Genomic DNA, 21768 nt, shown 5'->3' with positions numbered 1-21768 from the left:
AAAATATGCAAACATTAAAACAGGATTAGATACAAACAATATTTTAAAATTCCCAGTTAAAACGATTAAAACATATTCAAAGTTAAAAACCACAGCACCACTGACTTCATTTTAAAAACTTTCATCTTTAAAAGCCCGCCTGAATAAAAAGGTTGTATGCTTAAATACACTGAACTGAGAAATGTTTTAATATTTGCTCAGGTTTGGACTCAGGCTCATTACAGAAACAGACAGCTGGTCCTTTCAAAACACACCGTCTAAGCCTTGCACCCTAGGGTTTATCATCTTGATTGCTGTTACACTTATCTTCATGCGGTTTACTACCTGCTTGACAGACAGCTTGCCTCCTTTTCCACCTCTTAAGAGGCCAAACTGTCTCTGGGTTTAACATTTCCAGCCAGGTTTCCCATAACAAGCCCTTTGCAATGCTGCTGCTTTCAGTTACTGTCACTTATGGTGTCACCGAAACAGATACTCTCATTATTGCACCCAATTCTCACTTAGTGCATCTTGCCAGCTCAGAAGAAAGATTGTCCTGTTGCTGCTAAGAAGGTGGCAAGAAACATAGTGATTTGTATTATTTTGTATTGTGGGAAATGTAGTCCAAGCCAAAGATCCAGATAACATGCTGGCAGGACTCAAGTCTCTACAAATGTGCTTAACACTATCATTGGGAGAGGGATGGAGACTGTTCTCCACTTCCTCTAGGTACGAAAAAACAATGCAGGGCATCTCAAAGGCATGTCAATGGATTTATTTCACACCAAGAGAAGAAAGAGAAATTATATTCAAATTACAAGAAAACAAGTTCCACCTAAACATTAGGAAAAACTGTTTAACAGTGAAATTTTCTACCTCAGAGTATAGGTAAAGGTAAAGGTTTCCCCTGTTGTTAAGTCCAGTCATGTCTGACTCTGGGGGTTGGTGCTCATCTCCATTTCTAAACCATTGTCTGTAGACACCTCCAAGGTAATGTGGCCGGCATGACTGCATGGAGCGCCGTTACCTTCCCGCCGGAGCAGTACCTATTGATCTACTCACATTGGCATGTTTTCGAACTGCTAGGTTGGCAGAAGCTGGAGCTAACAGCAGGCGCTCACTCCGCTCCCGGGATTTGAACCTGGGACCTTTTGGTCTGCAAGTTCAGCAGCTCAGTGCTTTAACACACTTCTCCAACGAGGCTCCTTTTACGGCTCAGAGTATGGTGGACTCTATTTTTGGAGGTCTTTAAACAGAGATCGGATGGGCCTTTTTCAAGGGTGATTTAGTTGTGCATTCCTGTATGCGGGGAGGAGGGGGGGGTAGGTTGGATTAGATCACCCTTGTGGTTGCTTCCATCCTTTAGATTCTATATCCTTCAATATTTCAGATGAAAACCAAGACGTGTGGTCAAAAAACATCACAGCAAAAGTTATAAAGGGGAAGAAAAGACAAACGAGAATAGGCTATAGTAGATCTGCCTGAGGCCATGGGAAGGGCAAGCATCCACTCTTCTCTTTTCTTCCACCTGCTGAGTTAATTGAATGCAAACTACTTTTTCATTCTGATCTGAGTTTGCACCATCTGGTGAAAGGAACTGCAAACAAAGGTTGAAGAGAAGAAAAAAACTAGAAAGCGGTGGAAAAATTGGGAAGTCAGGGGGTTAATCAGGACTGTCTTTGCCAAATTGATTCACTTTAAGGGTTAGCCACTTATTATTATTATTATTATATTTCTTACCCACCTCTCCTCATGGAACAATTAAAACACATGAACATTGCAAAAACGCCACAGATACACATATTAAAACGTATCTCTATAAAAGCAATATATACCTGCTTCTTCTTTCCTGGGCACATGACAGTATCCAGTTACAGACTTGCTACTGGCCAATGGGATAGAGTTGTTTTGTGTTCCCACCACTTGTCCAACAATACCATGTTCTCCAAGAAGGAAGCTTTTTTTTAAAGGACAAGTACAGGTTAGGCTCTTGTAAACACCTGGCAATTTGCGCATCATGTTATCACAAATCTGTGGAAGCTACTTCCTTTCATACATTTTAAAAGCACAGCCAACCCGAGTGGGCAGGGTGCAGTGAAAGACAGTATAGCTGGAAAGGGTCTTTAAAGAATATAAAATGAGATTAAGCTAATCAACCATTCTTTCAATGTCTTTCTTATATTGCCTGAAAGAGATGAAGTACAGAAGGAAGCCGGCACAATAACCAGAGACACTAAAATTACTGCCATCATCAGAAGTGCCTCAAATCTCCCACACAATTGCCCCTTTGAAATTGCCTCTGATTGAGCCATCTCTTCATCTGAATCAGGCCATGCCGACAAAGACAATGCCTTTGATGTAGTCCCCCCACACACATTATTTGAGGATTGAAAAATATTTCTCATTGTCATTCAAAGCCTTTTAAGCACACTTCCTTTCACTTTATGGCAACAGCTGTTATGTTTCCTCAAGTCGTTAGCCTTAAAAAAAATTATCATCATTATATGAGATTGGCCTATTTCGTCTCTTCCCAAGGGAGAGCACTTGGGTGACATCATCAAAACAGTTGGAGAAGACCTCAGCTGCATTTACGGAAACAATTGGATAATTGGACTTACATGTGGTTCTGGAAGGAGGAGTAAAATCACAGTATAGTATATCAAAAGTGAGCTTAGGCATTAGAGCAGGTACAAGAGTTTACAAATTCATAGGCTTGAAATGTCTATATGCCATGTTTCATAGCAGGCATTACTTTTATAGTGGCAATCTCCCCACACATACACTCAAAGATTGGGGCATATCATCTGAGATTTCACAGGTGAAAGTTGGAACATGTGTGGACAAACTACATCCTCCTCCTTAGTGAGGAAGAACAGAAAAGCTGAAAAAGACTGTAGCAGTTTTCTTTTGCGTGAACCCACTGGGAAGGATTTTGCCTTCTCTTCCCCCTACTATTGAGTTAGTTGAATGCAAACTTTGTTTGCACTTTGAATTCAATGTGAAGCAATGGAGATAGATTGAAGACAAATAGGGAAACTGGGAAGAAGAGAAACTGGGACATCATAAAACATGGAAAAATATGAGGTGTTGAGGTTCAGCCAGAGACTGAAGATGAAGGGATGGTTCAGTCAGAGGTTGTGAGGGATGATGGGTTTTCTAGTGTGGGAAATGAGGGGATTTTAGATCATGATTCTGTATGGGAGAATGACTTTCTGTCTGGTCAAATAGAAATGGCTTCAGAGCAAGGAGAAGATGGAGATTTTTTGGCATTGGAAGATAAGGAGGACCTTTTCCCCTGGTCGTTCCTTGGCAATGGATGATAAGGAGCTGGAAGCAAAAGATCTTTCCGCTGGGAAAACACCTATGGTCAGTAGGAGGGTGAGACTCGAGGGAGTCGGATTAAGAAGGTCACAGAGAATTCGTGAGAAATCAAGGAAAGAGACCAGTGAGGAATTCTTGAACTAGAGCAGATGTCAGAGACATGACTTCATGGCTTGTGGACCTTAAATTACCATGTTGTTTACTGAAAGGGTTAGAGCAGGCAACACTGCATTACCGTGTGCACCTTGGATCTTGTTCTCGGTCCACATTCAAGTTTCTGGCTAAGATCTTTGGGAAAGTCTTGTGCTCATGTTCATGTTTTGAAAGAACTTTCTGTATTCCTGGTTATGGACTTATGCCTATGTTTTGATTCTTGGTTTTTTCATGTACCTTGCCACTTTTGAACAGAACTTTGCTGTTTGGACTATTGCCTTTTGAAAGACTTTTTTCCTCGTGCTTATTGGACACTGCTTTCTATATTGCCTTTTGCCTTTTTATATGTGTTTTCTTCAATAAACTATTTAGTTAGTACTGTTGGACTCTTGTGTGGCATTGGGTGCAAAGGTGAATCCAGGCCAAAATGCAACAGGAAGGCAGAAAAATAATCAGGGCTGCTTCTGCCAAACTGGGAGAGTTGGAGAGTGGTCTGGGAGCAGAGAAGAAGGGACTTTATTTATTATTTATTAACAGTATTTATATTCCGCCCTTCTCACCCCGAAGGGGACTCAGGGTGGATCACATTACACATATAAGGCAAGCATTCAATGCCTTAACATAGAACAAAGACAGAGACAAACGCAGGCTCCGAACTGGCCTCAAACTCATGACCTCTTGGTCAGAGTGATTTGTTGCAGCTAGCTGCAGCTGGCTGCTCACCAGCCTGCACCACAGCCCGGGCCCGGGTTTTATCACACAAGACTGGTAAATTGATAATACCACACAGCTTTGGCTATTACTAATCACATGACACCATACCTGTGCTGTAGCTGCTTCATGTCTCGCCAGTTCCTGAAGAACTAATTCTAATTTACTGGTAAAACTTGTCAATACCTCCACATTGTGCTGCTTTTCCACAATGGACTTGCATGCAAAAATGTTCTTTCCACTATGGATCCACTTTTCAGACAGCCATGTTATGTGAATCAGCATTATTTTATAGTACCACTGACCAGCTCCTCCCCCCTTCCTCTTTTCCCTCTCTGTTGCCTTTCCTTCCTCCTTTTCCTCCCTCCAACAAGGAAATACTGTTATTCCTTCTTTGGTGGGACACAGTGCGACACAACTAGTTCCCCCTCCTCTACCTAAGAAACAATGAAAACTCCTCCTCCTAAAGAGAACTCTCCCCAGTTAGGAGAGACTCCCATTGCTTCACAGGGTGGAAGGTGGAGATTGATGTACCTGACTCCACCCAAAGATGCACTGGCTGCTTTTCCTCACTTAAAAGGTGTGCATAGGTAGGGTGAGGTGAGCAGGGTGAGGTGAGCAGAAATCACAAGATGGCATTATGCTCGTGGTGCCAAAATCATATTGTATTACCACAAATCAGCAAAGCAATTCTCAAGCAGAGACGTGTGATGAAGGTGGATGCAAAACTAATCTGTTTCCATAATTAAACTAGCATGATTGCAGCAGGATAGCAATCCCACGATAGCTCATCCTTTCTTTAACAGAATGACATTTTGCCAGTCACAATCCTTATTCCCTTTCACACTATACAAATACAATTATAGCACTATGATTCCACTTTAATCATGGGGTGCATTGAATGGAATCCTGGTGTTTGAAGCATGGAGCTCTCTACCTAAGAATGCCAAATGCCCTTGCTTAGACTGCAAATCCCAAAATTCCATCATTTGCTGTCATACAAGTTATATTGTAATCATAGTACTATAATTATGTAGTGTGAAAAGGTCCAAGATGGCTGGAGGGCTCTCCTTATTTTCTATTTGTTTTACTTAAGAAAGTACTCCATAGGACCCTGTTGGGTGCTACATAAATCATATGTGACTAAAGTTTGCTAGCCATGATAGGAAATGTCACTTTTTGTTGATATGGATCTATACAACTCCCAGCCATTTTTCAATTCCCTTGGGGAACATTATCAAAGTGAGCACTTGAATTTAAAAATTTACTACTGCCCCACTATACATAGCTAATTTCCTTGCTTGTTTTGCCTTATCACACGGTAATAAAATATAGAAATGAAAGTTTCTGCAATATTTTAAAGTGATTCTGAAAAGCAAGCCACAAAACAAAGCAGAGATAACATTATTGGACAGATGTACAATATTTACCTTATTTTAGAACCACGGTTCCATATTCTATTTTCTATTCTTTGATCTGAGACAACAGGCTGGACTGCATTTCAAAATCCTTATCAAAGTCTTTTATGTTTTCAACATTCTAATGAATTATATTTCCAGCACTGACTGCTCCAAAGTTTTTATATGCAATACAAATACAGTATGTCATGTCAGTCTGACATTCTCTCTGAATTTCAAACATGCACGTTCCTTTTATTCCATGACATCTGATTATCTGATCTTTTTCCATCTAAATCTCAAAAGTACTGAATCATAAACAGAGTTTTTTGGAGCAAGAAACTAAAAAAGGAAAAAAAGAAAAGAAAAATTCTGTTATGTTAAGAGGTTATGCTAAACAATAACTGCAGAATTCAAGTAAGCCCCTCCCAGCTACAGCTTTCAAACCAATTTCCTGTGCTTGTACTGAGTACTCCAATATAAGAGCAATTCCCAATTTATTTTACTTTTATCATATTCTGTTCACAAAAATCTGCTGAATTCAATAAACACACTGTTTCTACACTTTCAGGCTTTCCTCGAATAAGTTAATTTGCTTATCCAAATGTACTATAATATCTATATCATACCCTATTGCACTTAGCATTGAAAAACAAAACAGCCGCCCAGAAGTAATTAAATTAATATAGTAAGACAGCTACATCTAAAGGAAATATGTTCCCACTTGGAAAGTGTTTATCTGAAACTTTGGAAATTATCTGACTTCTGGCCCCGGCATACCCATAGTTATGCTGGAGAGCTTAGAGAGTGCTATATAATATAACACTGCTAGAGAGATATTCTCTCTGGGAATTTGCTAGGCTCTTCAGTGGGACACTGGGGTAGCTTTCTGGGGTAGCATACTGTAAAATCACCCTGGAGGACCTAGTAAGTTGTTAGAGAGATCATTTTTTCCCTGGGCACAGGTAAGTGGAACCATGGATATGGATTCCATGGTTACAGGGATAGATAGATATTGTGCAGATGGATTTGGGACCTCTTGGAAACAAGCTGTGTGTTTGTGTGTTCTTGCTAATACAATATAATTAATATAGATAAGACTGGTGCCATTTTCTCCAATATTCAACATCTTTACTATTGAGGCTTCTTTGACACTACACAGTTACGGTTTAACATTTTGATTCCACTTAGATTGCCATGGCTAGAAATGCAGGGACAGACTGCAAGAGGCATGGCAGAGACTGGAATGTGACTGCACCTGAAATGTACAGAATCAACCCTGTGAGGTAGGCAAAGTTGAGAGGCGGGAACTCCAAAATTTACCTAGTAGTTTTCCTATAATTGCTTTTTCAAAGGTCGAATGGGCATTTGTTGAGAGGGTGTGTGTGCTCTGACTGTGTTTTTCCTGCCTGGCAGAAGGGAGTTAGACGGGATGGCCCCTGGGGTCTTCTAGTGAAATAGTACTGTTACGCTTATGTTGGTTAAAAGTCCCTAAAAATCAGTGGATGTGCAAATCTTTCTGAAATTTGGAGGGAATGATACCCTGGTTATGTTGTATCATTGAAAATAGAAATTCGAGGAGATAGCTCTTGTAGAGTTTTTTATGTTGTTTATAAAAACCTTTTACAAATTCCCCAAAATTAGTAGATTTATGAAACGTTCTGAAACTTGGTGGGGGGTGGTAATAGTAGTAAATGTGTTGTACCGTTGCAGGAAGTTTAATCCAAATAGCTCTAAAAATGAGGGAGAAAGAAGCCCTGGAAGCTTCCCCACTTGTCGATTACATAACAAAATATATAATTATGATACGGACCTTTTACAATATTTTAGAAACACTTTCAAATAGTTAAAGCACTTAACATGTATTTTCTAATTGGGATCTCTTCAGCAATAGCTCTCTCTATATTGCAGGAGGTACAGGTGAGGCAGAAACAGAACAGCTCACCTACAATGACCTAATGGTTTTGTGGCAGAATAACAGAGGGGCAAAGCAGATCATACTTTTATCATGTATTTAGAAGACGTGGTCCTTGAAGTGATGAAATATATGTGTTTTTCAAAGGAAGTGCTTTTTACTCACAGGTGCATCTTGCATTTAGTGTGCTTTGTGTTAAGATTTGCCACTGGAAGGAAAACATAGACTTAGGCCCCTTCTGCGCATGGCTAAAATCTTGAAAGTAACTGGGATAAAATGAATGGTGTGGTTACATGATGTTTTAATGAAGTGCAGGCAGAATCAGGTTAACAGCTGAAAATCACGTGTTAAAAAGGTGCATTAAAGACCCTATTTAACCCTCAAAATGCCCACCTTGTCATGACTGTATATCTCTACAGTCATGCAAAACATGTGCTTCCCTTCCCTTCCCCCTGTTTGGACTGCTCAAGCGCATGTGCATGTTTTCAAAGCCTGAAACAGCTGATAAGCTGTCAAAACATGGAGCCATGCACACAAAGGTGGCTCAAGGGAAGCAGAATGGGTAAGCAGTTAGAACTATCTACAAGCATTCTTTTCTTTTGAACTTTATCATATTAAACAGAGCTTGAACTAACAATTTGGTGAAGAGAGAGATCATAAATCTGCTTGTGTGTACATTAATATATTCGCCTGTTGTCCAGCACAATATGGAGAAAATTTTTCAAAAAAATAAGCTAACTTCTGCCAGATGTCCACCATCTGTCCTCCATCTTGATCCACTTCAAAGGAAGATGTGAGGGTGGAAGGGGACCATTTTCCAGGACTGATAGGCCAGTGTGTGGAGCTGTTGTCAGGTCTCGAGATTTTTTGCCCCAGTTTTAAAAAACATTTTGGGACTGTCTGGAAATGACCTTAATTTGCAAACTGGACTGCTGGGGCACATATCTCTAAGGCAACCCCTTTTAGACCAGAGTATACTATTCACCTTGATCACAGGTCATATCATTCACCTTAATCTGTAATCTGACAGGTAAAGCTGTTAAAATCAAATAACTTTGATGTTCAGGGATGTGAGCTATAGGTGAATGAATCAAATCAAAAAGAACTTGAGCAGCTCATCTCCTGTTGCAGAAAACAAACTCCAAGGAAGTAGTAACTATTTATGTTTTCTTAGGATAGGCAGGATACCTATAAAATTTTGTATTAAAACACCGAAGAGATAAAAAATAAGATTAAGTCAGATCAGTGTATTAAAACTTGTAAAGTGATACTGGATGAAAATCCACACATCCTGTGTGGAGCAATTTAAAGTTTCTATTGAAGTTTCTTCCAATTTGAATAGTGATAATACTCAGCAAATAAACCACCCAAGCTGAGAGCATTGTAGAGCAGAGAAATCATTATTTCTAAATTATAAATAGTATAAAAATCAAGCCATATTGCTTTGGGGACTCAGTTAGCCAAGTAACACCAGATGTTTAGTAGTGATAAAGATTTCCAATTCTTAATTAAAACATCTTTTTAAAAAAATGTCCCATGATAGGCTTGCTTGCAAATCGAAGGAAAAACATAAATTAAGTCTCAGTGATGCTTCCCAAGGGTTGTAAATTAAATGTAGATCAAAATGGGCAGTTTTATATGAGCAGTCATCCCTTTACAGCTTTAATTAAATGTCACTCAGTTGAGTCTAATATTTTTCTTCAAAATCCCTTAAAAGGGACTTAGTTTTTTCAAAAAGAAAAAAGAAAAAGAATAATTTTTACAAGGTGCAGAGGGAAATCTCAACAAACAGACATATCAAAGTTTGTATTGCATTTGGTGTACGCATTGCAGAATCTGCATTCATAAAGATACTTTATATATTTGAATTTTGTGAGGCACCCTCATTCTGTGACAGAACAAGCTAAAGAATTTGTAAAACTCCAACACCCATGATTCCGTAGCATTGGGCCATGGCAGTTAAAGTGGTGTCAAACTGCAGTGTAGATGCCCCCTTGTCAATCAGCAAGAGTCCTGGTCATCAATTGCCCTACTCAGGTCTTGCAAACTCAGGGATGTGATTTCATTCTGGATTGTCTCACCATATGCTTTTCAAGGTAAAAGGCTTCAGGACTGCTTTTCCATTTCTTTCTTCTCTGCAGAAGTTAGCTATGACACCAATGCTGCTATGTCTGATAAAGTATTTGCCTATTTGATATCCCCACAATTTTTGAACCCTTTTTAGAACTATCCATTTGAGTGAAATAACATGAATTGCTATTTTCTGGCCAAAGTCTAGGGACCAGAACTATCTTTAAGGTGTGGGGGTATATTTGCCCAGAGGGACATTATTATCACTGAAATTTCCTTAAATCTCCTTTCTTGCAAGCACAATATGTTCTTAAGTAGTGTCCTCAATGTTTTCAGTGTAAATTACACCAAAATAGGTGTGCATAGCATTGATTTCAGGGAGGCTTTATAGTTCCTGGGAGGACTCAAGGATAACAGCTTGAACATTTAGTACACTTCTGGTTGATAATTCCTGAGACTCAGCTGCATTGCTTCAGTTACATAGGTGGTCCAATTTTGCCAGTTTATTGCCCCTCTCTGCCCATTCTGAGTCCCATGTCAAGGTCAGTATCTCTAAACAATCTGCTTATTTGCAGCAGAATGATATTATATGACTTTTTTGCATTGTGAAAGGAGCTTCCGCAGACCTTGGCTCCCAGCCTGCCATATCTATTTCTTGCCAGCCACTCAGATGAACCTGGGAAATATGGTGCAGATGGTATTTTACTGTTTGCGAAGGAAAAGAAAACATTGATATGTACCTTGTTCCCAAAGAGTTACGATCTCCAGTTTGTCCAAGCAAGGACTTCAATCACCCCACTGAGGCAGCAACATCATTCCAACTCTCAAGGGGATCATCACTCTTCGTTTGAGACTGACAAATATTTGCTATCGTGTATTCCTGTGCCAGATGTTATGAGCTTAATGCCATGCCTTCTTTGAATTGGGATGACTTCACTGCTATATCTGGCAAGTCCTGCAAATAATAAATTTGTTAAACAAAATAATGATTAGTATTTCTAAAAGTACCCTTAAAAGACGTAGCTTGCCCAACTGAGTACAATAATTTCAATCTTCCATCATTCCAGTTTCTCTTTCTTTCAGCTCATTTCAACTAGTGCAAGGTTACTGATCCAACTGATATTAATTTCAACTGGGATTGTTCCATGTGTACTCAGTTAACTCAGAATGCCAGAATAGAGAGGAACCTTTGCTGGTAGGTTCAGGCAAAAGCAAGCTGCTACGGCCTCTTTTAGCTTGTGTGCTCTTTCTCATTACTACTTTTGCCATCTTGACCACACTCTGATGTTGCTTTGATGCATGTGCCCAGTTTGCATCTGTGAAATGTTGGAGAGTATGCAATACCAAATAATGTTCATTATTTACTGTATTGATTAGTGTGTTTTTTTAAACCAGATTTTGTTCATTTTCATGGTTTCCCCCTTTCTGATGAAATTGTCCATGTGCTTTTGGATTTCAATGACTCCTCTGTGCAGTCTGACATAATGATTGTCAGAGTGGTCCAGAAGTTCTCAAATAATATTCTGTGTCCAAGTTGGTTTGTCATGTGTTTTGCTATAGTTGACTTCCCTGGTTGAAACAGAAAGGAGGAAACCATGAAAATGAACAAAATCTGGTAAATAACGAACACCACTCGGAAACAGGAGAGCTCCAGACAGCAAGCAATCAAGGGCCAGTTAACACATCCCAAACAGAGGATGCCTCCAGGCAGAGACGGTCCAACCGTCAGGCAATTTAGGCATTTGCCTGTGGCGCCACACCCCTGGGGGCGCTGTTGAGGCCCCCGGGGGGTGACACCCCCCCCCCCGCCTCCTTTACCTTCGGGACAGGCCTTCCAACCGCGGTCTGGCCCTTGCTGTCCCGGCCTGACTGCCTGGGCCTTGCCACCATGCAGCCAGGCTGCATGGGAGGCGTGGCCACGCCTCCACGCCACCTGGCCACGCCTCCCACACCATGCGGCCTGGCCACGCCCCCCATGCCAAGACACCTCCTCCCAGGGCAGCAGCAGGTCGCCAGGCCATGCCCTCCGCATGCAACAGGTAGAAGCAGCGTCACCCCCTCCGCGATTCAAAACAGTACCTCCTGCCTCCTTCTTTCCTCCTTCCTTCATTCCTTTCTCCCTTCCCTCCTTCTTTTTTTCTCCCTTTCTTCTTTTCTCCCTCCCTCCCTCTTCCCTTCCTTCCTTCCTTCCCTCCTTCCCTGCTTCCTTCCTTCCTTCACTCCTTTCTCCATTCCCTCCTTCCCTGCTTCCTTTTTTTCTCCGTTCCTTCTTTTCTCCCTTCCCTCCCTCCCTCCTTCCTTCCTTCCTTCCCTGCTTCCTTCCTTCCTACCTTTCTTCCTTTCTGGATTCCTTCGCTCTTTTCCCCCTTCCCTCTTCATCCCTGCCTTTCTTTCCCTGCCTTTCGTTTTCCAGTCGACTCCTTTCTTTCTTCTGTTTCCTTGCTTTCCCCTCCCTTTCCTCCTCTTCCCCACTTTTAACTCAAGCTTTCGTGGCCTTGAAGGTAAAGGCTGGCTCGCTATGACGTTTCCTGACTCTATGGCCACATTCCAGAAGCATTCCATCTGTAAGTTTCCCCTTTATCTATGCCAGGTACCCTGCCTGAGGCAAGTGTGAATGTTTCAAATTGGCCAGATTGATTAACACCTCCCGACAAAGGATTCCCTCAGGCAGGAAATAGCCAGGCTTTGAAGCTGCAAGGCTTTTCAATGGCAACAGTCACACTGGCCTCTAAGAGCCTCAAGACCCTTCCTTTTCCCCCTTAGCCATTTAAGCTAAGGGGTAAAACCTGGACACAGTATATTATTTGAGAACATAGAAATGCTGGACCACTCTCACATCCACCATATCAAACTACACAGAGAAGCCACTGAAATCCACAAGAAGCATGTGGACAATTTCAACAGAAAGGAGGAAACCATGAAAATGAACAATATCTGGCTACCAGTATTTTAAAACTCAAAAATCAGGACAGTAAATAAAGAACAACACACACAAAAACAGAGGAATTCCAGACATGAATCAATCAGGGGCAGCTCACACCTCCCAACAAAGGATTCCCTCAGGTAGGAAGCAGCCAGTCTTTGAAGCTGCAAGGCTATTCAGTGCTAATCAAGGTGGCCTATTGCAACATTCACACTTGCCTTCCAACCTGGACTTTCAACAAATATTTAAGCCCCACTTCCCTAGTTTCAAACAGACCGCACAACCACTGAGGATGCTTGCCATAGATGTGGGCGAAACATCAGGAGAGAATGCTTCTGAAACATGGCAATACAGACTGGGAAACCCACAGCAAACCAGTGATTCTGGCCATGAAAGCTTTCGACAACAGGTTCCAGAAGCATTCTCTCCTGACGCTTCACCCACATCTATGGCAGGCATCCTCAGAGGTTGTGAGGTCTATTGGAATCTAGGCAAGTCGGGTTTATATATCGGTGAAATGTTTAGGGTGGGAGAAAGAACTCTTGCCTTCCAGAGGCAAGCGTGAATGTTTCAGATTGATTAACACCTCCCAACGAAGGATTCCCTCAGGCAGGAAACAGCCAGGCTTTGAAGCTGCAAGGCTTTTCAATGCTAATCAAAATGATTAATGGCAACAGTCACACTGGTCTCCAACAGACAGACAAGAGTTCTTTCTCCCACCCTGAACATTCCATGGATATGTGTTGTGAAAATTTTTAATGGTCGGAATCATTGTGTTGCTGTGAGTTTTCCAGGCTGTCTGGCCATGTTTCAGAAGCATTCTCTCCTGATGTTTCGCCCACATCTGTGGCAAGCATCCTCAGTGGTTGTGAGGTCTGTTTGAAACTAGGGAAGTGGGGCTTAAATATTTGTTGAAAGTCCAGGTTGGAAGGCAAGTGTGAATGTTGCAATAGGCCACCTTGATTAGCACTGAATAGCCTTGCAGCTTCAAAGACTGGCTGCTTCCTACCTGAGGGAATCCTTTGTTGGGAGGTGTGAGCTGCCCCTGATTGATTCATGTCTGGAATTCCTCTGTTTTTGTGTGTGTTGTTCTTTATTTACTGTCCTGATTTTTGAGTTTTAAAATACTGGTAGCCAGATATTGTTCATTTTCATGGTTTCCTCCTTTCTGTTGAAATTGTCCACATGCTTCTTGTGGATTTCAGTGGCTTCTCTGTGTAGTTTGATATGGTGGATGTGAGAGTGGTCCAGCATTTCTATGTTCTCAAATAATATACTGTGTCCAGGTTTTACCCCTTAGCTTAAATGGCTAAGGGGGGAACGGAAGGGGCTTGAGGCTATTGGGAATCGTGGGAGTTGTAGTCCAAAACACTTGGAGGGCCAAAGTTTGCCCATGCCTGGTAGGTAGGTGCACTTGCTGTTACATCTTTGCTGGAAAATAATTCTGTGTGCATTTAGAAAAGCATAAATACTATTTCAAGTGATGCATTATCATTTGATCATTTCATAGAATTCCAGCAGATTCTGAGGATGTGTAGGATGCATGGGAGTGGGAATTTATGAGTGGCTGTCACACAGCCATATAACCCAGAATACCAAGGCAGAATAACCCACAATATCTGCTTTGAACTGGGTTATCCAAGTCCACACTGCCCTATATCCCTGTTAAATGTTTGGTGCTAAATTTGCAAATATAGTAATTCCTACATAACATTGGAACCCTGGTGGCGAAGTGTGTTAAATCACTGAGCTGCTGAACTTGCAGACCGAAAGGTCGCAGGTTCAAATCCCGGTAGCGGAGTGAGTGCCCGCTGTTAGCTCCAGCTCCTGCCAACCTAGTAGTTCAAAACATGCCAATATGAGTAGATCAATAGGTACCGCTCCGGCGGGAAGGTAACGGCGCTCCATGCAGTCATGCCTATGGCCACATGTCCTTGGAGGTGTCTACAGACAACGCCGGCTTTTCGGCTTAGAAATGGAGATGAGCACCAACCCCCAGAATCAGACATGACTGGACTTAATGTCAGGGGAAGCCTTTACCTTTACCTTTTACATAACATTACCATGTATTGAACTGCTTTTTCTGTTGATTTGTTGTAAAACATGATGTTTTGGTGCTTAATTTGTATAATCTTAATGTAATTTGATGTTTAATAGGCTTTTCTTAATCCCTCTTTATTATCCAACATATTTGCTTATCCAACGCTTTTATTTTTCAGTGAATGTTTTTTTTTGGGGGGGGGGGGGCGCCAAAATTCTGTTCGCCTACACTTAAAAATTATCTAGGGCCGGCTCTGCCTCCAGGCAACAAAGGCCAGGCTTCCTCTATGCAGATACGCTCACTGATAGACTTTGCTAACTTCATGGCTACTCAAATGCTAATTCAAGCTCACTAATTGGAACATCCACACTTGCTTCAACAGAGAAGGATTCTTTCTCCCACCCTGGATATTCCACAGACATATATACACTCCATTTGCCTCACCGCCAACAGAACCTCTGAAGATGTCAGCCAGAGATGCAGGCTAAACATTAGGAGGGAATGCTGCTGGAACATGGTCATACAGCTCGAAAACTCACAGCAACCCAGTGAATCTGGATATGAAAGCCTTCAACAATGTGTGTGTTTTTTTTTTTCTATTTGATTTACAAACTTGAGCCAGAACTTTGTGGAGTGCTACTCTGGGTCCCTCTTTTGTTCTCTGAACCTCTGATGAAGGGTTAATAGTTGCTTTGCTTGCTGAAGGAATGTATTTTACTTTCATTGTATTCTGCTCACATTGTTGTTGGAAAAGCCAATAATGCATCAGAACCTAGTGTTCTCTCATCCAAATGAAGCTAAACATTATGGAACATAATACTCACAGAGATTCAGAGTGGGGAGTACTTATACCACTTGATACTGACAGCTACATGATTCATACTGATTTCACAGGTGTTTGCATGGGAGTGAGCCTTGTTACATTTCAGCATACCTTGCGAAGCTTTGTGTAGTACCAGGAACACAAGTGAACACATGGAACACGTTGTAAAATAGTCAGGCTTAGCTTTTCAAGATACGATCATAATATTTACGTAACTTTTCAAGCAGTGGACCATTTATGGTAGAACTTTTACTCAGCTTTCAAACATGCCAAATGCAAGGATTTCAAGAAGCTTCCAGCAGCTAAATCAGCCATTTTTAAAAGATCAGAGAGATAATACCCAAATTACACCTTTCCTACACAAAACCTGGAACATCATTTAAGTTTAGGAACACAGTTTTGAAAACTTTGCATCTTACAGTTTGGGAAAGTTGCTGCTTTAGACTATAGTTCCACCAATCCTCAGCCAGTCATTGATTGTTAATACAATGTTTTCTGGTGAACAAGCTAGGAGGGCAGGACATTGTATAGTAATATTTCAAGCTTTGAAGCCAAGGACACATGCACTAAGCTGACTTCCTTTCCTTGTTGCCTTTCCCTAAATCAATTTATCCAGTGCCTTCCCTGCTCCATGTTTGGTAAATCTTCCCCATATATCATATTTTGGCAGCAACCTGCAAACTGCATCACATTCAATAGGAAAAGGAATGACATTGACTATCCCACTGACTGTAGATACTATCATAGTCAATAAAATATTTCATATATATATATATATATATATATATATATATATATATATATATATATATATATATCTCCCTACAAGTTGCCTGTCAACTAGTAGTAACCTTGCATATTTTGTGAGGGTTTTTTTAAAAAAAAATTCAGTAGTCAATATTATAACCAGTGTCATGTTAAAATCAATTTAAGTACATGTACTCTTCAATTATACATCATTATAAATGTAATAATAATCAAGAATGGGCAGGAAGTTATTTGTTAATAATGCATGCAAAATTTTTATTTAATAATGAAATTTAAATATTAAAATATAATGAATGGAAATGAAGTCTACTTTTGTCTAGTTCATATATCTTTTTGGTAAAAATGTCGTATATGTTCTATCCTGTCCCCTTAGAACACACTTCTTGAGCAGTTGCCCAATCTGAGAAGTGCCCCTTGGGTCTATGGAAGTTGCCTACCATTGCTTTACTGGCTTGCCAAAAGTGATGGTGTTACAACAAGGTGGCAAATACTCATAACACTATGCAACACAATTTTTTGTTCCTGGGCTACAAATGTCATTTTCTAATTGATTCGATCATAAAAACATGGGGAAAGTTTATTAAACTGCAACACTTTTTTTTTTTTTTTGCGGGACATCCTGCAGCACATTTTGCTATAGTTATTCAATTAATATCTCATTGAATCTCAACCAATTCAACATATTTTGTGGCAGCCACAAAAATGAAGCCTCTGGAGTGTAACAACTACTTTCAAAGTAAGTACTGCACAATTAAACAGGAAATAATACTTTCAAAAATCGTGTTACATCATGTAATCATTCCAGTCAAGCACTACTCTGGAAAAAGTCTGCCTTTGCATATTGACCAATGTCAAAAATAATGGAAAAGGACTATAGCTCAATGATGGAGTACAAACATCCTATACAGAAAGTCCTGGGTTGTCTCCAATTAAACAGATCAGGTGAGAAAGAGTAAGAAAAAGACTGGATTATAACCAAAGGAGATAAAATTGAATGGGACAGATGGCTTGTTCTGAGATAAGACAGTTTCATAGGGCACATCTACACTGTAGAATTGATGCAGTTTGACACCAACTTAACTGCCATGACTACGGTATCCTGAGATATGGAGTCTGGGGGTTAATCAGACTCTTTGGTAGAGAAGATTAAAGACTATAATTCCCATGATTCCATAGCATGGAATCATGGGCAATAAAATGGTGTCAAACTGCATTGATTCTGCTTTGTAGATTCATCCTCATGTTTCCATGATATCCTCAAGATTCAAATTCCCATTATGGGTTCTGTTCTCCTATGCTAGTGTAAAGCACATGTCCTCAGATGGCCAACAATCATGGATGATTAGGTTGGAAGAAAGTAAAGCATCACTAGTCCATAAATGCAGATACACACTAATTGTGAAAGAGAAAGACCATTTTTATAGGCTACATTGTCACATTGCCTTGTGTCTTTTTTTTTTGCACAATCTTTATGTCCTGTGCAACCAAAATTGACAAAAGCTATAATTTCCATCTTGTAAGTGCTCCATGGGGTCAGCTGACCTTTAGAAAATGTGTTCTTTTCTTTCAGTCACTTCACTTAATGACAGTCTTTTTTTTTCCAGTGTTCCATTCTGTGGTATGGACCGCCTGTTCGCAGCAGGAACCATTTCTGTGAAGAAGAAAGAATGAGAGGGGAGGGGAAAACTTTTGCTTTTGGCAGCACAGAAGACCACACAGGCTGTAGCTGATGTACCTTCTCCCTAGAAAGGGTGGTGGCAAAAATTCAAGAAAAGCATTATTAGGCAAGATGAATGAGGAACACCCACTGAGGCACTGTGTGAGGGTGTTTTCCCCTCTTGTCACCCTGACTGCCTTGCATTTTGCTTACCAAAATAGCCAACCACCAAGCACTTTTTCCTTGCTCTCCAGAGTTCAGTTCATTGGCATCAACACTTCATGTAACACAAAGGGATTGAGCAAGCTGAATATTTTTCATTGAATATCAGGCAGCAATGCAAGACATTTGTTTTACATTATGAATTACAAAGACAAAAGTTATGACCACAGACTACATATCTTTAAAGTGGGTTAGAAGACCAGTTACGATAGATCTGTCTTGTGAGCTAACGGAAAGAAGGCTAGAGAAAATGACAAAAGTTAAAGGAAAACGAGAAAAGAGTCTCCGAAGCACAGATGGGAAGTCAAACAGCATTTCATTTTTTTAAATTAATTTTCTTTTTCTTTTTCTTTTCTTTTTTTACTTCTTCTCTTTGTTTCACTCTGTCTTTCTTCTCACCATTCTTTACTACTTGGTTTTTGTTCTCCCACTTTCACTGTATCTATACTTACAAGAAATAAAAAAAAATTATTATGAAAAAAAAATAAAGTGGGTTAGAAGACACTGAACAAGTTTAAGTGTTCTTATACTCTCGCTCAGTCATGAACCAAGGACCTCGTCACATTAATGGGGTCCTCTGGATTACTTTGCCAGTCCCTGTGGCAAATTGGGGGGCAGCGGGGCAATCCTGGCACCCCGGACCCTGTCTCACCACCAGCTAATGCCTCCCCATCACACGTGGTGAAGCGTTGCCATGTGGCTTCTCCCATAGTAGCCCTGTTGTTCCTAATGGACCATGGTATCCTTCTGGGTTGCCTGGCTGGGATGGGACTTGGTGGCATTGTTCTACAGTTGCTCTGGTCCTTCCTGGAAGGACGGACCCAGAAGGTGGCATTAAGGGATGCCGGCCTGACCACATGGCCATTGTCCTGTGGGATCCCCACAGGGTTCTGTACTTTCCCCTATTTCATTTCTACATGAAACCATTGAGAGAGATCATTCAGAATTTTGGAGTATGGTGCCACCTGTATGCAGATGACACCCAACCCCTATTACTCATTTCCACCAAAAGCCAAGGAAGCCGCCCAGGCCCTGAACTAGTGCCTGGCAGTTATAATGAACTGGATGAGGAGAAACAAATTGAAATTGAATCCATACAAGACAGAGGTACTCCTGGTCAGTTTTAAGATAGATCAGGGTATTCTGTGGCAACCTGTGTTGGATGAGGTTACACTCCCCTTGAAATCTCAGGTCCACAGCTTGGGGAACCTCCTGAAATCAGCACTAAACCTGGATGCCCAGGTGTTGGCAGTGGCCAGGAGAGCCTTTGCACAATTAAACTTGTGCACCAGCCAGACTTGGCCATTGTGGTCCACACCTTGGTTACATCCATCTAGACTACTGTAATGGGCTCTATGTGGGGCTACCCCTGAAGAGTACCTTCCTAACAATTCATCTAAAGAGCTGCAGCCAGGCTACTCACAAGTGCTGGGCCCAGGGAGCACACAACTCCTCTGCTACAGCACTCTCACTGGCTGCCAAGTTGTTTCTGAGTCTGATTCAAAGTGCTGGTTTTGTCTGCTAAAGCCCTAAATGGTTCAGGTTCCACTTACTTATCAGACCGCATCTCCTCAAACCAACCTGCCCACTCCTTAAGATCGTCATAGGAGGCCCTGGTCTCACTTCTGCCGCTGTCCCAAATGTGGTTGGTGGTGAGGAGGGAGAGGGCCTTCTCAGTGGCCACCCTGAGCCTGTGGAATACCCTCCCCAAAGAAATTAAAACAGCTCCCCTCCTTTCTTCGTTTAAGAAACAGTTAAAACCCTTTCTGTTAAGACAGGCCTTCAGTGAAAAAAATTAGTCTGAAGTGCCAGAAAATGCCATAACGTTATTGAGTGGAGTGAAGTGCAGTATAACCTGACATGATGCCACATGAATGTATATTGTTTTTATAATTGTTCATTTTAAGATGCTTTTATATTTATTATTTGTTTTATTGGTCTGGACATATATATTTGGATTGTTGTCTGTATGACATTAATATGTTGTAAGTTTTTTTGGGTCCCGTGCGGGGGGAAAGGGGGGATACAAATAAAGATTTATTTATTATTTATTAGTATAATTATTTATTAACATGGGGAGGCTCCTGTGTTGGTGGCGCATCATCATAGGACACTGCCACCCCAGTGGAGCACCGAAGCCTTACTGTCATGTGATGGGCGATGTGGGGCTCCATGGCTCAACTGGGGCAGAATCATCCTAGGATGCTGAAATTTCCTTGTGTAATGAGGTTTTAAGATGAATATTGCAGTTAAGAAATAAAAAAGACTAGGAAATAAGCTCCTCATGTCTAAAAACGTATTATACACAAAAGTCAGAATCGTCCAGGCCATCGTATTTGAAATTTCTGTGTATATCTACAAACCCTGAACAGTTGATGAGGCTGGTAAGAAGAAAATCAAATAATTTGAAAATATGGTGCTGAAGAAAAGTTCATGTACTGCTAAAAAAGACAAAATGATTTGGTTTTAGACCAAATCAGGGCTAAACTATCAATAGAGAAGAAAATGAGACTGTCATACTTGAAACATATCATGAGAAAACATGGCTTAATGGAAAAAAGTAATGCCCAGTAAAATGAAAGATAAAGGCAAAAGGGGAGACCATACTACAAGTGTGACATTGCCCTGAGTTTGCAAGACCTGAGCAGAAGAGGAGATGACTGAGACTTTGGAGGCCTCACAATAATAGGTTAACTAAATGTCAAAGTCAATGATGGCAAACAACAACAGCATCAAAAAGGAGTAGTTCCTAGAAGTATGGGACAGAGTGCATTTAATATGCCCACTTAATAACAGTGGAATCAGCCACAAAGATATATATATACATACCCTGATTTAGTTACCAGAGATATGTATATATCTGTTTATTATAGATATACTGTAGATGGAATATCACAAAATTGGCTGAATTTCACATTTCATAGAGATGGGTGAGAATTTTGCTTCTGATTGTTTTCTAAAGGAATTCATCAAAACTTGCTAACTTGTTCATGTTCAGAATGGAAAGAAGTTGATTTAAAAACAAATCAAATGCAAGAGAACTTGAAACTTAGCAGTATTGTTTATCTGGTTCCAGGGCTTTGAATACTTGTCCTTTAAAAAATGAGTTTGATCATCTACATATTCCTCTATGTTGGTTGGTAGAATGGGATTGCCACCTCTTCTTTGTAAGAGACTCCTCGGATTCATCATATATAGTAGGCAGATAGAACATAGCTCTTTCCGTGCTATGTTTAACTATACCTATTGAATGTGAACATTATGTCATGCCTATATGGGGTAGATGTGCTGAGGTACAGTGATGGCTGATGGCCGACGGCTTCCATAACAGTGGGACAGTAAGTATCCCATCATCGGCACCTCATGGCTCCCGTCTCAGTATGGGAGAAGTTTTACTCCAGATTTTAGCCTGAACTATAACAGAGCTATCCAGGGTATCAAGCTCTTCCTCCCAAATAGATTTGGTACTTTTAAAGTATGGAGGAATTTCACCATCCCATTGGCATGGGATCCAGCAGCAACAACTGTTTGGATAGTGTTGCTGTTGTCTGGCACTAAGTCAACCTTGACTTATGTAAATCCTAGGCATAAGAGGTCTCCCAAAGACCCTGTTTTTCAAGCCTAGGCCAGGTCTACAAACTCAAGGCTATGGCTTGCTTTATTGAGTCAATCCTTCTGTACGGCTATGATCATTCAGTATTTTGCCTTTGCTCCTGACAGCAGATGTTTTCTACAACAGGGATGGGTAACCTATGGCCTCAATCTAGTTTCAGAACCCCAGTGCATGC

General features: G+C 40.8%; 2 long non-coding RNA genes across 3 annotated transcripts in view; one reads left to right on the top strand and one right to left on the bottom strand.

Moving 5' to 3' along the window:
- LOC103279605 (uncharacterized) overlaps positions 1-11479 on the bottom strand; it is a 100601-nt gene extending 89122 nt beyond the window's left edge. The window contains exons 1-3 of one of the 2 annotated variants that reach the window (XR_010005612.1): positions 11365-11479; positions 10287-10501; positions 1815-1936 (exon numbers count right to left, since the gene is read on the bottom strand). This is a non-coding gene — a long non-coding RNA (uncharacterized LOC103279605). The remainder of the gene's footprint in view (positions 1-1814; positions 1937-10286; positions 10502-11364) is intronic. The other variant, XR_010005613.1, reaches the window with a different exon arrangement.
- An 8-nt stretch (positions 11480-11487) lies between these two features.
- On the top strand, positions 11488-20027 carry LOC134298507 (uncharacterized). The gene is made up of 2 exons (XR_010005614.1): positions 11488-11585; positions 17706-20027. It is a non-coding gene; the product is annotated as an uncharacterized LOC134298507 (long non-coding RNA).
- Positions 20028-21768: the final 1741 nt, after the last annotated feature.

This window comes from Anolis carolinensis, chromosome 4, assembly GCF_035594765.1.
Source record: "Anolis carolinensis isolate JA03-04 chromosome 4, rAnoCar3.1.pri, whole genome shotgun sequence".
Taxonomy (NCBI): domain Eukaryota; kingdom Metazoa; phylum Chordata; class Lepidosauria; order Squamata; family Dactyloidae; genus Anolis; species Anolis carolinensis.
Note: the sequence above shows the minus strand (reverse complement) of the source record. Positions and strands in the feature narration are given on the sequence as shown.